Source organism: Neophocaena asiaeorientalis, unplaced genomic scaffold (genome assembly GCF_003031525.2).
Source record: "Neophocaena asiaeorientalis asiaeorientalis breed wild unplaced genomic scaffold, Neophocaena_asiaeorientalis_V1.1 scaffold436, whole genome shotgun sequence".
Taxonomy (NCBI): domain Eukaryota; kingdom Metazoa; phylum Chordata; class Mammalia; order Artiodactyla; family Phocoenidae; genus Neophocaena; species Neophocaena asiaeorientalis.
Window position 1 is genome coordinate 221,549 of NW_020172473.1, and position 16,331 is coordinate 237,879.

Below are 16,331 nucleotides of genomic sequence, written 5' to 3' on the forward strand. Positions count from 1 at the left end.
GAACAGAGGGGACCAGGGCTTTCACTCCGGTTCTGTTCACATTGGCAGCCACCGTGCTGGCCACTGGGAGAGGGGTTGAAGGACTGTCCCAGGACTTCCATCAGCCCCCCAGCCACCAGGAGCAGAGCCCGGGAAGCTCCAGACCAGCCAGTTGTGTGGACGGTTCCTCGCCTTGCTTGGCACCCCGGTTGTCTTCCATCCCGACGGTGTGCACTTCTGCTGAGGTTCATGAGCTGCTGTGATGAACATCCAACCAACCTGAGTTTGAATTCCCACCCAGCTACTTAGCATCGATTTCCACATCCTTAAAAATGGGAAATATAATGATTAACATAGGGGTGCTGTGAGCTTTCAGTGGGATTCTGAATGTAAATCTCTTAGCCCAACCTCTGGACAAGTGAAATACTGGAAAACTGATGAAGAGTACGACCATGTTGGTGAAGGGGATGGAGAGGTCGGGGCCAGGGCAGGCGTCCATAGGCTGAGCCCTGGCTGGACAGCCACAAGCAGAGCGGGGAGTGACTGCTAGGCTCTGCAAGTCTCATCCACTCGGGATGTGCTGGCCGTAATTAGTTCTTGATGGGGAAGTTTCCTTTCCAAGGAAAAACCAATCCTCTCTTTAATTTAGTGCAAATCAATAGTATCAAGAGGGTTCCGGGGGTAGATTTTAAAGTATCTAATTTGGAGAATTGTTTCCAAGTACTCATTTCCAAACGGAAAGCTAAGAGTCTGTAATCGTTCGAGGAGCTTCTGAAAAGTCTTGGCCGCCGTGTCGGGCTATGGTGCTACACGCATTGCTCACAAAAGCTGTCTTCTCAAAGTATTGTGCTTTTCAGCGCCTTGTCTGTGTGGCCAACACCCCTTGCCCCCTCCCCCAGCCCAGGCACGGATGTGTTATAGCTCAGCTCCAGGCTGCTTACCCCCACCACGTACCCGCCACCTACTCAGTGTCTCTGCAGCACACAGACACACACACACGCACACACACACTACAATGGGAAGCTGATGCGGATCCTGGGCTTTCTGGCTGTGGTGCCACGTGCAGGACAGACATAGAGGAACGTGCGGCAGACACTAACGCACACTCAGCTCTCCCACTAGATATCAGGTGTGCCCCTGCCCCACCTCTGTTGTTCTTGCTCTGTTTGCGTGAGCGCAGGGCAATGACGCCAGGTTGTGTGGGGAGGTGGGACGGGGGACACTACAGAAAACTCAGGAATTCAGATGGTTCAACATTTTGCTATTCTTTCTAAACTATCTCCCATTCAAATTTTGGGCTAGGTGCTATTTTCGGAGCACCTAGCATGAAACAGGAATGATGAATAGTTTGGTGCCAGGGATGGAAAATACAGAAGGACCATGTAGGTAAAAATAATGCTGCTGTAAATCATGGGGCTTCTTTATGCTTTTTCTCTTCTTTCAATATTCTTCCAACTTTTTCTCACTTCTCTTCAAGAATTTTTCTCACTCCTGGTACTTAGTCTTATTTTTATCTTTCCAAAGTTTGTTTCATAATAAATAACTTTCCCTCCAATGGTGTGCTCTTAATGAACCCATGACGACTCATGCAACAGAATTTCTTCAGCACCTACCATGTATCAAGTACTATGGCCATCAACTGGCCCCAGGCCAAGGAGGCCACCCAGTTGCTGGGGGGACAGATGGTCATGGATCTGCCCTGGATCCATGGCAGGTTGGAGGCCCCCCGCCCCAAACAGATTGACACAAGCACAGCCTAAGTTTGGGTAGGTGTTGGGCAAGGCTTCTGAAGATTCCCTTAGGGTAGTGTGGGTGAGTGATCCTTTCTTAATAGGGAGCCCTTGGTCTAGCACCTAATAAAGAGTATTCGAGAAGCAGGGTAGTGGCTTTTGCAGCTAGGATGTCTGGATTTGAATCCTACCACTGCTACAGGCCACATGGGTGACCTGGGGTAATTTATTTCACCCCTCCAAACCCCCATATTTCTCCTCAATAACATGGGAATGGTAATAGAGCCTGTCTCACAGGGTAATTGTGAAAATTATTCGAACCACTATATGCCAAGTGCTTAACAAAATTAGCTGCAATAATATTAATGACAAAGTGCTATTACAACAGCAATAATAGCAACTCAAGCCCAATTCAGGATGAGGTCTGTGGTCAAAGATGGGTCTTTCAAGAGGGGAGCATTTGGGGCTTCCAGAAAACTGTTACCAACCAGGGTTCTTGGCCTCCTTAATCAATAGAAATTGATGAGACGCCAGACAAGAAATTCAGGCAAAGCTTCATTGGGTCTGCTTCTGCAGCAGGGGGGAGGGAGAACAAGTTACAGGTTCCCTGGTTTGCTTGCTCCCTGAGGCAGGGGGCGAGCTTGTTCCTTATAGGGGGTGAGGGTAGGGGTGCGTCCAGGGGTCGGGCCGGAGACGTGGCTTAGGTGTTTTGCCCACGCCTTAGGTGGTGTTTTGTGCAGGGGGCTGTGCAGTACCCTGCTTTTACTCCCAGCTCTTCAGAAGTGGCAGTTGGGTTTTTTAGTCTTTTTGTATCTCGTCCATAATTTGCCCCAACTGTGCACGCCCGTAGTTATTTTTAGTCCCTTATAGTTTCTTTGTATTTTGTTGCTCAAGGAGACTTTTGTCCAGGTGCAAGCACCGCAGCAAAGGGTCCCAGGTCCCAGGTCCCAGCCCGTCTCCAAAGGAGGCCACTGGATCTGGGCGAGGAAGTCAGACCGTGAGGCTGACCAGCTGGCTCGCAGACGCAGGTGTTCTGTTCCCAGAATGGTTGTGAGAGGGGCCCGAGGATGCAGGTGGAAGAGAAACACTCAAACCAGTGACCCAGGCAGAAGGCCCAGACGAGTCCACAGGCTACTCACAGAGGCCTGGAGCAGGGGTCCAGAGCGTTCGTTATGGATTCTACAGCAGAGACTTGCTGAGGATGTATGAACAGGAGTGATCAAAGTGATGGACTTAAAGCTGAGAAGAAAGAAAGTGAGAATATGAAGAGCTTTCAAGATGGTAGAAGCTATAGAATGACAGTCCTCAGGGGACAGAGAGTGGTTGGCTTCCGCATATGAGAGAGAGTGAGCTTGAAACAGGGAGATGGGGTCAGAAATCTGAATGCTTGGAACTGGATGCTGGAGAAGCTGTGGTCAAGGGCAGTGGAGTGGGTGACTAGGGCGGGCTGGAAGGTGGACAAGGTCATTGTCAGGGAGAAGAACGTCGGATGAAGTGTGTGCGTGGCGTTGGCATCTCTAGGGCTGATGACAGGAGTGCTCGTGGGGGAAAGACGGAGACATGCTCCATTTTTGGTCCTCGGGAGAGGGCCAGGTCCGCATTAACTGGAAGCTAAGGGAATGTTCATTAGGAAGCCGAGGCTGGAGTGGGGATGCTGATGAATGGCCGTGATTCCCAGAGTGCAGGGTTTGCGTGTCAGAAGCCTGGAAGCCTGAGTCAGATGGGGGGATGACCCAGCCACGGTGAGACAGTGAAGCTCAGGTTCTTACAGCAACTGTGGCCAAGGGAGCTGAAGGCCGGTTGAGATGAAGCATGGATGGAAAATCAGTTCTAACTTTATTCTCCTTCTTGGCACTGGTCTTTCTGCAGAGATGAGGAAGGAAAGTTGGAGATGGGAGAGCTGCAGAAAGGTTGGGGGCAAGGTGGCCTGACTAAGAGCAGGAGAGTAAACTTACTGATGCAGGGATAGGGCCATCTTATCAGGACAACTGGGGCTCCAGGGTCAGCACAGACTTGCTGGGGGGCCACTGAGTGCCAAGACCCAGAGTGGGGACCATGTGTGCAAGGGCAGCTAGAAGATCCCAGGATGCTCCTGTCTAGGGAAGTCCCTGACCACTGTACATCTCGACAGGAGGAAGACTGGACCAGTTCTGCTAAGACTGCAAGAGGTGGGCAATGCCTGCCACCCACATATGCTCTGGTCCCTGTTATAGGAGCAGCCCTAGCATTCTGCTTCCCCATCTCCTCAGCACAGCCACTCGCGTCTGTCTGCGTGTTGGAAACAGCAATGAATTAAAACAAAAGATTAATGCTGCGGGCCTCGTGTATTTATATGCTCAACTTCTATGGAAACCCAGCAGGTAGTAAATCAGCCAAAAAACATATTTAATAACTCCTAGTAAAACCTAGTTTACTCACCTGCCAACCATGGAAAAGTTGGTCACGTTGTCACAGTAACCCCATTCACTGCAGACCATTGTAACTGCCCTAGACGTAAGAAATACATTTCCCTTTCTTTGATAAGGATGGTGCTTTGAAAATGAGCCATAAAATAGCCTAGAAACAACATGCCTGTGGTTAATAATAGTGCTAGATTATTTTATCTGTCATGTACTCCAGATCCGTCTACCTTGGTAGCTGGCATCATTCCTGAATTTTTAACCAGAGTCCTTATAGGGCAGAGAAAGGAGGCAAATATCGACCAGCTTGTAGAGGAAGATGTAAAGAGCAGTGCCCTTCCTTCCTGGTTGTTAAAAGCAAGTCATTTGGCCTTAGCCTTGGCGGGAGAGATTAGCTGTCTGGATCACATCTTCTGGAACAGTGATTGTACTGTTAGGTTTCCTGGGGACTTTTCTATATCATGACCAGCTAGCTCAGTGATTGGATCGATCTGACTGAAATGATGGGGAAGCATTCATTTCTACCTCATTGATTTCAGCACTCTATTGTCTGCCTAGCGTTTTCTCCAACTCTGCCCTCTTTCACCAATAAGCTGCTTGGTCCTGAGAAAATTCCCGATGCTCTCACGCTGTTTTCTAGATACAAGTGCACTTTGATACAAGACGTGTGAACTGGGAGGGCTGAGCGCTGGGGAAGAAGCAAATGATGCTGGTTGCTGGGTAATTTAGTGCCTACTTCCCTGCCTCTTGCATCTTTTTCTTTGCTGTATAAACATCAATTGTTTCAAGGGGGTGAAATGCTTTTCGCTTCCGATCAGAGCAGTAGAGCTGGTATAACTTAAAAGTTCCCATATCTCTTGGGTGACACAGAACTGGAAAACTTGCACAGGGAAAACCCCAGAATCCAGGACTGTGAGAGGGGCAAGGAACTTGGGGTCTGCGTCCCACTCCATGACTGGCGTAAGTGTCCCAGGATCCAGACCCTTTCCTCGGGCTTGACGATTCAGAGGTGTCAATGCTGGGTTTGAGCTCGTCTGCAAATAGGCCACACCTCACAATCAATTCACTAATCTAATTAGTTCCACGCTTTTGTTTGCCGCTGACTAGCCTTGTTTCCGGGGCTGGACTATGTCTCTTTAGAGCTCTTTCACAGTCATAAACAAGAGGGTGTGAATTGTGCGGGCCTCCCCTTTAATGGGTGGGAGCCAAGGCTGGCTCGATATTTTAACAAATAACAGTTCTCTGCAGTATTTCTCAAATTAGGCTGGGAGGATATATTCTCAGAGATCAGAATGTTTGAGAAAGACTTGGTTTTTTTAAAATTTTGTCCTACCATTTTCTATTACTATTTTAAAAACTCAGCATGTACTCTCCGAGATCATCAGCTCATACTCCAGCTTGGTTTCTATGTTTCACGTGGTTCATACTTAGACACTAGCACTGCATACATTGGTTTCCCTAACTGCACACCAGGTACCATTCTTCATATTTTCTAAGGTAGGTGCTCATTTTATCCTCACAGCAACCCTGTGGGATGGCTATTATCATCTGCATTTTACAGATGAGAAACAGGCACAGAGGTGTTAAGTGACCTGCCCCGTGTTACACAGCTGGGAAGGGCTGGAGCTGGACCCAGCTGGCAGTCAGGCCTCAGAGCAGGTAGCTCTTTTTTTTTTTTTTAAAGTTTTTTTTGTTTTTTTTGAAGATGTTGGGGGTAGGCGTTTATTAATTAATTTATTTATTTTTGCTGTGTTGGGTCTTCATTTCTGTGCGAGGGCTTTCTCTAGTTGTGGCAGGGGGGGGGCCACTCTTCATCGCAGCGCGCGGGCCTCTCACTATCGCGGCCTCTCTTGTTGCGGAGCACAGGCTCCAGACGCTCAGGCTCAGCAGTTGTGGCTCACGGCACTAGTTGCTCCACGGCATGTGGGATCCTCCCAGACAAGGGCTCGAACCCGTGTCCCCTGCACCAGCAGGCAGACTCTCAACCACTGTGCCACCAGGGAAGACCCAGAGCCCGTAGCTCTTAACTGCTTTGTGATTTTGCCCTTCCCGCTGGTAGCACGTCACTTCTGATGTGGTGTTTCTCAAACTGGGCTCCACAGAAACCAGGAGATTTGTGGATTCATATCCAAAGTTACGGAAAATTGTTCTTCTCAGAGTAAATCTGTACATTCTTTAAATTTGCAAAAGCACAAGCTTTGTGATAATACCGTTTGGGGTTCAAATTAGACAAAGGTCTTACTGGTTATCAGATCTTAGGCATGTTTCTTTACATCTCCAGCCTGTTCCCTTCTCTTTTATAATGGGATACTGGTCTCCCTTGTGGGGTTATTCAGAGTTTGTGTCAGAGTTATGCCAGAGTTTGACGTGACAGCATGTGTAGAGTACTTGGCATACGATGTTCAGCGAGGCTCTTCCCTCTTCCTCTCCGTTCCCCCACCCCGTCTTCCTCCTGTCAGCTGGGTGCAAGGTCTGTGCTAACAAACGTGTATCCTGAAGTGGTAGGACTGCAAAAGGAGAACAATCATTAACTTCAACAGTTACTGCTCTCGGTACGAAGGATGAACCATTTACAGCTGACCCCTGGTATCTGCAGGGGATTGGTTCCACAGATCCCAAACTCTGCAGATGCTCAAGTCCTGTATATAAAATGGCACGGTATTTGCATGTAACCTACGGACATCCTCCCATATTCTTTAAATCATCTCTGGATTACTTATAATACCTACCACAACGTAAGTGCTATGTAAAAAGTCGTAAACACAATGTGAATGCTATGTAAATAGTTTCCGGCATGCTTCAAATTTAAATTTTGCTTTCTGAAACTTTCTGGAATGTTTTCTTTTTAAAATATGTTAGATCCCTGGTTGACTGGGTCCACTGACGCAGAGCCCGTGGATATGGAGGGCCACCTGTACACGGAGGTGAAAGCATTCGAGGTACCGGTCGGATCATTCCAAAGAGACAGTTGTTTGCAGACAGCTGTAAAGATTAGTGAGGCTACCGACAAGAGGAAAGATGCCCTGTCCTATTCTTCTGGGAGATAAGAGACAATAACTCGTTTTGGTTTTTGCCGTAAAACTGTGGTGTGTCCTTGGACCGAGCCTTCATTTTATCTCTAAAATGAGAGAATTTTAGTAGATCGGTGGTTTTACACTTTTTTTTTTACACCCAGAACACTTTCATCAAAAAACACTTATGCCACTCAAAGCATTTTATTTTCATGAAGCATGACAGCTTTGACCGATTCCTAGTGGCTCTCTGGTCCTAATGGAGAGAAGGATTCTACGACAAGAGAGAAATCTGATGGATTAGCAATGTCTGCCAGGGGCGCCAAGGGCAGACAGGCCTCCCAGTGAGTATCATCCTTTCTGGGAGAAAACTATGACAAACAGGTAACAGGGAACATTTCAGGCTAGACCAGGCAGAGATGCCTGGCTCCAGCTTACTCTGTTTAGCAAACCATTTTGCTACATGAGCTTAGAATTCCTCCTGGCATCTATTAGAGTCTGTGGTGCTAAATCTTGGAGGTAAAATACAAAACGCTATACAGTGGTTGAGACTTTGAGAAGAATTGGATGGCTAATTACTAAAATTGTCCCAACCAAACTCAGCAGAGAAAGTGAGACTAATATCCCGTGCGTTGGAACGTTCAGCCCAGCCAATACAACATCGTTTTCTGCCTAAAGCCTCACTTTAATTGAGAGACAAGTAATAAATTAGGCTTTCGGGAAACAGGAGTTACTACCAGATCATCATATCTGGCCGTGGACTGTTTAGTCTTCTCTTGCAGGCACCTCCTTCGTGTAATTGAGTGTCTTGTGGGATGTTTTAATAGCCTTTTTCTAAGGGATGAATAATGTCCACTGTATTGCTCCAGGAGCAAAAAAGGCCACAGCTGGGCAAGATGCTTAGCAACTGTTACTGTGTTGAAGGGATTTGCCAAGCTCAGCAATCTGAGGCAGTCGAAATCCATCATTGTGGTCACGAGGTGCCTCTGTACCAACTAGGATGGGGACGCTTCACGGACGGGAAAAGAAAAACCCTTCATAAAGTCCCGGGGAGAGACCTGCCTACATTCTCAGCAAGCTACGGCACTCAGCGCCCTCAGAATGAGGTACAAGCTCCTTGCCCTGTGTACAGAGTGTTTGTTTAAGAGGACTTGCAAAAGATGGAGGGGCAGTAACCCTCAGCAGCTATCCTCAGACGGCTGCAAATTGTATTTTAACAGAAAAGAAGAGAAACAAAAGCCCTCGGATGAAGACCAGTTAACGACATAAGTGCATGGTTTATAAGTATACGCCAAACTTAATGTTAGAGAATGCCACCTCCTTTATCAAGTTACTTGCAATGTTGATCCTAAAAAGATAGCTCCAAGCCAATGAAACTACTCATCTGAGGTGTGCTGGACTGGACAAATGTTTTGATCTCATGGAAGTATGTGGGACCATAAGACATTAAAATGCAAAAAAAAAAAAAAAAAAAAAAAAAAAAAAAAAAAAAAAATCTGACACCTGTGATGTCTTTCTTCCTGGATAATCCAGTATCTTAAGCAAGTTACTCTAGCAAAACCAAGATTCTAGTTCTTATCTGTAAATTGAGAGGGAGGCCATGGGAAGTAAAAATGAATTAAATGATTTAAGTCAGTGTTTTCAAGTATTTAGATCACAGAGTATTTACAAAGGGCACACAAATATCTTGTGACCTTGAAGATTAAAAACAGACCTCGCCTTGGAAGTAGATGCCACTGTTTCTTTTTCAAGTACGTGTAAGTGCCGTTGTTGTTAGGCAGATATGAAAGTCATCACGCTTCTCAGCTGTGCGTCTCCAATCTGATGTGTTTGTCCTCTTTCATCTAATGCCTACTCTCCCATCCTCTCAATCAGCACATGGAAAGGTGCCCAGCATCAACAGCCCTGCTCAAGTCAAAACCACAGTGAAATACCACTTCACAACCATGAGAATGGCTGTAATAAAAAAGGCAACAGCAAATGTTGGCCAGGTGTGGAGGAATTGGGACCCTCACACCCTACTGGTAGAATTGTAAAATGGTGCAGTGCTGTGAAAAAACAGTCTGGAAATGCCTCAGAAAGGTTAAACACAGCGTTACCATAAGACTTAGCAATTTCACTGTTAGTAATATACTCAAGAAAAATGAAAACACATGTCCGCTTTTACACAAATGTTTATAGCAGCAGTACTCATCATAGCCAAACCTGGAAATAACCCCAGCAGTCCATCAACTGATGAATGGATAAATAAAATGTGGTATATTCATATAATGCAATATTATTTGGCGATAAAAAGAGATGAAGTTAAAAAAGAGAAAAAGAAATGAAGTTCGGATACATGCTATGTGTGGTATGGGTGAAGTTTGAAAACGTTATTCTAAGTGAAGGAAGCCAGACATAAAAGACCACATATTGTATGATTCTGTTTATATGAAATGCCCAGAATAAGCAAATTTCTGTCTCTATGGAGACAGAAAGCAGAACAGTTACTGCCTAGGTCTGGGGAGCTCAAGGGAAATGGAAAGTGATTGCTACTGGGTGTGGGATTTAGGGGGGTAATGAAAATGTCCTAAAGTTAATTGTGCTGACAATTGCACAAGTCTATGAATACATTAAAAATCATTAAACTATACACTTCAAATGGGTGAACTATATGGTATGTGAATTATATCTCAATAAAACTATTATATATGAAAAAGAAATAACCCAGAAGAAAACCCAGAATATTAATAGCCTAGACTAGATGATTAGAATGAGAAATCAATGGACTAAAAAAAGAGGCAAGAAACATACCATTAACTCAATATATGATAAAATTTGTACTCCAAATCAGTAGTGAAATAATGAAATTATTTCATCAATTAGTTGAAGTTGGCTAATCATCTGTGAAAGAGGAATAAAGTTAGATACTATGCTCACCGTATATATAAAAACAAATTCCAAATGGACAGAGGTAAATGGACAGCAAGTATTTAAAAATAGGCAAAAAAAATCTCATCACATAGAAGGCCTTTCTTTTTTTTTTTTTTTTAACATCTTTATTGGGGTATAATTGCTTTACAATGGTGTGTTAGTTTCTGCTTTATAACAAAGTGAATCAGCTATACATATACATATGCTCCCATGTGTCTTCCCTCTTGCGTCTCCCTCCCTCCCACTCTCCCCATCCCCCCCCTCCAGGCTGTCCCAAAGCCCTGAGCTAATATCCCTGTGCCTTGCGGCTGTAGAAGGCTTTTCTAAACAAGAAATAGAACTTAAGTGTTCCAAAGAAAAAGGCAGGCAAATTCTGATTACCTGAAAATCACAATTTATGGCAAAAATGTTAAAAAGTTTAAAAATAAGCAAGACTATTAAGAATATTGCTATGGACAAATGTTTAATGAACAAGATATAGAAGGAGTTTTTACAAGTCAATAAATAGAAGAAAAATAAAAAATTTTAGAAAAGATAGGAGCCGGTAATTAACTAACATAAAGAAATTCATATGGTCAATAAACACCTGAAAATGTATGCATGGAAGTTCAATATAAAATACAAATTTCCTTTTTTACCTATGTGACTGGCAAAAATTAAAAAGACTGGAAATACCTAATGTTGAAGGAAAAAGATATTCACTCTCGTACAATGTTCCTAGGAGATAAATTGTCTATCTTTGAGGGATCAAAATTTGGCCATGTCTATATACTTTTGTATTTATGCCATCATTGTAGTTCCACTTTAAGAATCTAGTCTAAAATAAATACCTGCACAGGTGCACAAAATGATAAGTAAAGATAATTGCAACACTGTTTGTACTAATAAAAAATTGGAAACAAACCGAAGGGACTATTGCTGGTGGATTATTACATAAACTAGGGTACATCCCTACCACGGACTGTCATGCAATCGTTAAAGTAACGTATACTGAATGGAAAGACCTCCAAGACACATTCTTAAGGAATGAGAAGCAAGTCTGAAAACAATAAGCCTAGAAAGATTCCATTTATATAAAATGTCTATGTAAATATACAAAATGATTAGTAACGCTAACACAATTACTGTGGGGCACGTGATATAAGGGAAACAGTCCTCGTACTCAGTACTTGTTTGTTTTCAATGAATACATATTTATGTATCATTTAGTTCATTTTAATTGATACTTAATGAGGGACGCCGGTTAGATTAATTCTCAGTTTCTCTCCAGCTCTCCCCATCTGTGACTCCATATAAGCGTCCGTGGCTCCTGCCTCAATCTGTGTTTATCTCTGCAGAGGCAGGCAAGAGAGCCCTGCCAGCACTAGACTTTCTGACTTGAGGTCACCTCCGATCTGATAAAATACACAGGTGGTTAGCAATCTCGCTTTAACCCGTGCCTTCCAGAGTAAACGTATCCGGTTGTAGGTCAGACTGTGAGACAGTCATCTTACCTTGGCACCAGAATCAAGCCGCGTGTTGGATGGTATAAAGCAGGAGATGGTCCACGATGTGGTGCCTGTAGGCTGAAGAGAGTGCTGGCTTTGGTTTTCTCTAGCTGGGTCACCTGTGCAAAACTGGACACGCACGTGGACCTGCCAAAGAGGAAGCCATGGGCCGGGGGATGCGGGCTGCTTGTGGCCCTCCCCACCTGTCCGTTAGCCTTTTGCTGCTTCAGAGGACGGATGGATTTTAGCAAGAGAAAGCAGAGGGCCATCCTATCTGAGAGCATCAACTGTGTCCATGGAAGACTCTTGGGCGGTGTCGCCAGAAATCTAGGTGAGATGCAGAGACCCTGGACCCACGAGGTACACAGACCATCTTGGTTAGGAAACTGGCTGCAAAGAACAGAAAACTTCTCAAGCTATCATTTCGCGCTTCAATGCATAAAATGTAAAGTTACATCCGGGCCACACAGAGAAGAAAACTGAAACATGAAGGTTAGGTGTTGGGACCTACTTTGCCCTCCTCACCCCTTACTCTCTCCTCACTATCTCACAGACACACACACACACACACACACACACACACACACCCCTCTTATAGCTTCTGAGGGCCCAACTATTCTTTCTCCTTCATCCTTCCTCTTCCTGCCTTCTGTCTGTCCATCCGTCTGTCTGGCTCTCTCTCTCACTCAGTTGGCTTCTGCTTTCAAAAGTCCAAAGTAACCATTCATTTCAGGTATGCACCATGATCTCGGCCTTCGATATCCCAATTCTAAATCAGAAGTGAAAGGCCTGGTTGTCTCAGAGCAACCTAGGAGTCGGCCCCCACTTGGTCTTAGTAATTGCTCCTTGTCTTAGCGGTAAGAAAGCAAGAAGAAAGGCAGGAGAGCCAGAGCCGTGGGCAGGCTGGACTCAGATTCTCTGGGAGGAAGGCCATCGTTGGAAAAGGGCTGCATCTGGTAGCACAATAGAGTCTCAGGGGTTGAAAGGGCACCTGGAACAACACAGCCTCCTCCCCAGGGTCCCCTATGTGACCCTCTTCATGTTTGCTGTTCAGCCTCTGCCGGAGCGTTCCAGAGACGGGGCCTCCCTGCTGTAGGTCATCCCGGTTTAGAGCAAGTCTGACCAGACCAGGGTCCTGGTGCGGATTCTGAGCCCCGCCTCTGTCTGCCCAGCAGCCCTTCACTGTACACTCCTTACTGGAGTTACACCAGCTCTTGAGAGTTATGACCATCAACTCTGGGAAGACTCTGTAGGGGCATATGCCTAAAAGCTGCATTTCTGCAAATCAGTGTGAAATCAGTGAAGAAAAACACCCCTTCTGTCTACGCAGTTCTTCCACCTCTCTATTCTGACTCTTTGGGTCACTTGGTGGACTGTTGGTTTAGCTGCTGAACTGGAATTCATTAACGAACACAGTCATTCGTTCATTCAACAAAGATTGACCATGTGTCTACTAGGTGACAAGTGCTACACCAGGCACGCAGTGTGACCAAAGGACATGCCTCTGCCCTCAGGGAGCTTGTGGTTTATAAGGAGAAAGGGGTTAGAAAAAGAACTGCACAGTGTCTATTGACAGAGGAATGGATAAAGAAGATGTGGTTCATATATATACAATGGAATATGACTCAGCCGTATAAAAGCATGACATAATGCCTTTTGCAGCAACATGGATGGACCTAGAGATTACCATACTAAGTGAAGTAAGACAGAGAAAGACAAATATCGTGGGATATCACTTACATGTGGAATCTAAGAAAAATGATACAGATCATTTACAAAATAGAAATAGACTCACAGACGTAGAAAACAAACTTACAGTTACCGAAGGGGAAAGGCGGGGAGGGATAAATTAGGAGCTTGGGATTAACAGATATGCACCACTATATATAAAATAGATAGACAACAAGGACCTATTGTATAGCCCAGGGAACTGTATTCAAGACCTTTTAATAACCTACAATGGAAAAGAATCCGAAAAAAGGCATATATATATGTATGTATGTATAAGTGAATCACTTTGCTGTACACCAGAAACATTGTAAATCAACTATACATCAATAGAAGAAAAAAGAGAAAGAGCTGCACGCATCATTCACGGGATGAAAGGGTTGTGAAGGCAAACCCAGGGGCTGTGACTGGTAGAAGAGGGGACCAGCCCGGTCTGAGTGATCAGAGCATCTTTTCTTAGGAAGTGGTGCTGGAGCTGAGCACAGCAGCAGGAGGGACAAGTCACGGCGGAAAGGGAGGCCTCTCGGGACAGGCTCGGGAGGGGCCTGTGCAGGGCCCAGAGGCAGAGGGAGTTTGACCAGCTTGAGGCAGGAGGAAGAGGCCCATCTGGCTGGAGGTTAGTGAGTGACAGGACGGGCCGAGGGAGGAGGCCTCCAGCAAAGCCTGCAGGGCACGGGGCAGAGAAACGGGGAGGTCACTGCCAGACTCCAAGCAGGCAAGTGGAAAGGTCGTATTTTTATTTTTTAAAGCTCACTCTTGGGCTTCCCTGGTGGCGCAGTGGTTGAGAGTCCGCCTGCCGATGCAGGGGACACGGGGTCGTGCCCCGGTCCGGGAAGATCCCACGTGCCGCGGAGCGGCTGGGCCCGTGAGCCATGGCCGCCGAGCCTGCGCGTCCGGAGCCTGTGCTCCACAACGGGAGAGGCCACGACAGTGAGAGGCCCGCGTACCACAAAAAAAAAAAAAAAAAAAAAAAGGCTCACTCTCTTTGCTGTGCCGAGAAAATCAGTAGGAAGGCAGGGTGGGTGGGAGAAGCGCAGGTAGGGGTTACCGTGGATCTCCAAAACGGAGACAGTGGCTGTTTGGACCAGGAGGGTTGGGAACAGGAGAGACCTCAGAGGTGGTGGAAAAAAGTCAAAGTCAGTAGATTTTAAGTGTTTTTTTTTGGCCATACAGCACAGCATGTGGGATCTTAGTTCCCCAACCAGGGATCAAACCCGTGTCCCCTGCATTGGAAGGTGGAGTCTCAACCACGGGACTACCGGGAAGGTCCCCCTTAAGTTATTTTGAAGGCAGAGGACTTTGTGATTCTTTGGAAGGGGAGGGAGGGAGGTGCGCCATATTTATTGACACAGAGAACAATAACAGTGTAGACGTGTCATAAATTCACTGTGGGACCCAGTATGTAAGAGATACTTGGGAAACATCCAATTGCAGATGTCAGGACTCTAAAGGGAGAAGATGCCTACGCTGAAGCCTGGGGTAGTTCTAACTAGAATTCTGTCGCAGCCTTTATGGGATTGCTTGGAGCAAACTATCTCATTCAGGTTCTCGTAGAGAGTGTAATTCTTCACTCTTCTGTCAACGTGGAACCATGACAATCAAAATGCAAACAGTTGTTTAGTGAATAAAGCATCTTGAGTAGATATGTTTCTCTTTGGCCTTTTGGGGAATTGAGACAATTTCACAACTCAGCCATCATGTTACCATCACTCTACCATTTCATGACCCTTTCCTCCTTTCTCACCAGCCTTTGCTTCCTGTAATCTGTCCACGCGGATGAGTTTCTGGGCTCTGGGGCCTCCTGGGGGAGTAGGTGGTGGTTCTGTGGCTGCGCCAGCAGGACTGATTTCTGATTAGAACCCAGTCTAGGAGTGAGGATGTATGCGATCCTTGCTCTGATAATTAATAGTAACACCTTCAAAATCAGCTGATCAAAGCCCATCTGCTCGGAGCTGCAGCCTAGGACAAGGGCTGGTCCTCAAAGCCTCGTTCCCGTGGGTTAAGCCTGAAGCCCTCCGTGGCAGGGTCAGGCCCCTGGGTTCTAGACTCTTCACCTCACACCACACTGCCTCTGCTCTCCTCTCATCTAAGCCCACAGGGGAAGGCAGGCTGGCTGCAGCCTGTCTCGAAGGTCCTAGAGCTACCAGGAGCTGATGCAGATCCCACCTGGGTGCGCCCAGGATCTTGCATTTACAGTGACTAAAGGGGATCCCCAGGCAGGGGACTCAGACTTGCAGGCTTGCCCCTGGCATGTCCCTATCTTCTTCCCTCACCATGCTAGCTGGGACTGGCCACCAAGGCTTAGATGAGTTGTCACACCCTCTCCTGTCCCACTGCACCCCTGGCCCCTACTCACCCCGTAATTATTTGTTCAGAAGGCCCCTGGCCCAAAGAAACCTCCACTCGTCTCCATCCGCCTCTGGCAGCCCCACTGTGGGATGAGCAGCTTCTCGGTGGCTGTCTGTATTTATACACAAACAGACCTGGAGCCCTGGCCCTGGGGGTCTGTGCCACAGCCCAGCTTCACAAGGGAGGGCCCATGGGACTCAGAAGGTGGCTCCCAGGGCTATCCGCCAGCAAAGGGAGGAGTGAAGACAGAAGCCGGCCCACGGGTCGGGGTGCTGCAGCTCAGATGGGCACTGCCAACATTTGTCTCTATGACTTTCCTTTTTCGGACTTTCGATGCCTGTCCTGACCATGTTCAGAAGGACATGGTCCTTGTTTAGGTACATTGATACATCTAATTAGGTCATAGACTTCTCTGGCCTGGTTGCCTTTCAGGTTCTTGTGAGAGACTTTACATAGTTCAGTTCTGGGCTGATTTCATGACTGGAAGAGCATTTCTCCAAGAGCCATCTTCAGGCTGATTTCACACATTCCAAGAAAGAAAACTCTGGGGACTGATTGCAATATGTGATTTCTTTGGCCAAGATGTCCCAGAATCATAACAATATCCGCTGTCCTAGGAAATATCCCTCATCACACTCTCCAAGGGTGGGTCCCAGAGGGGAGAGGAAAAAAAGATTGATCTAAAGCCCGTAGACTCAAGACCTGCCAGGGAGGCCATGTGTCTTCAAGGACCTC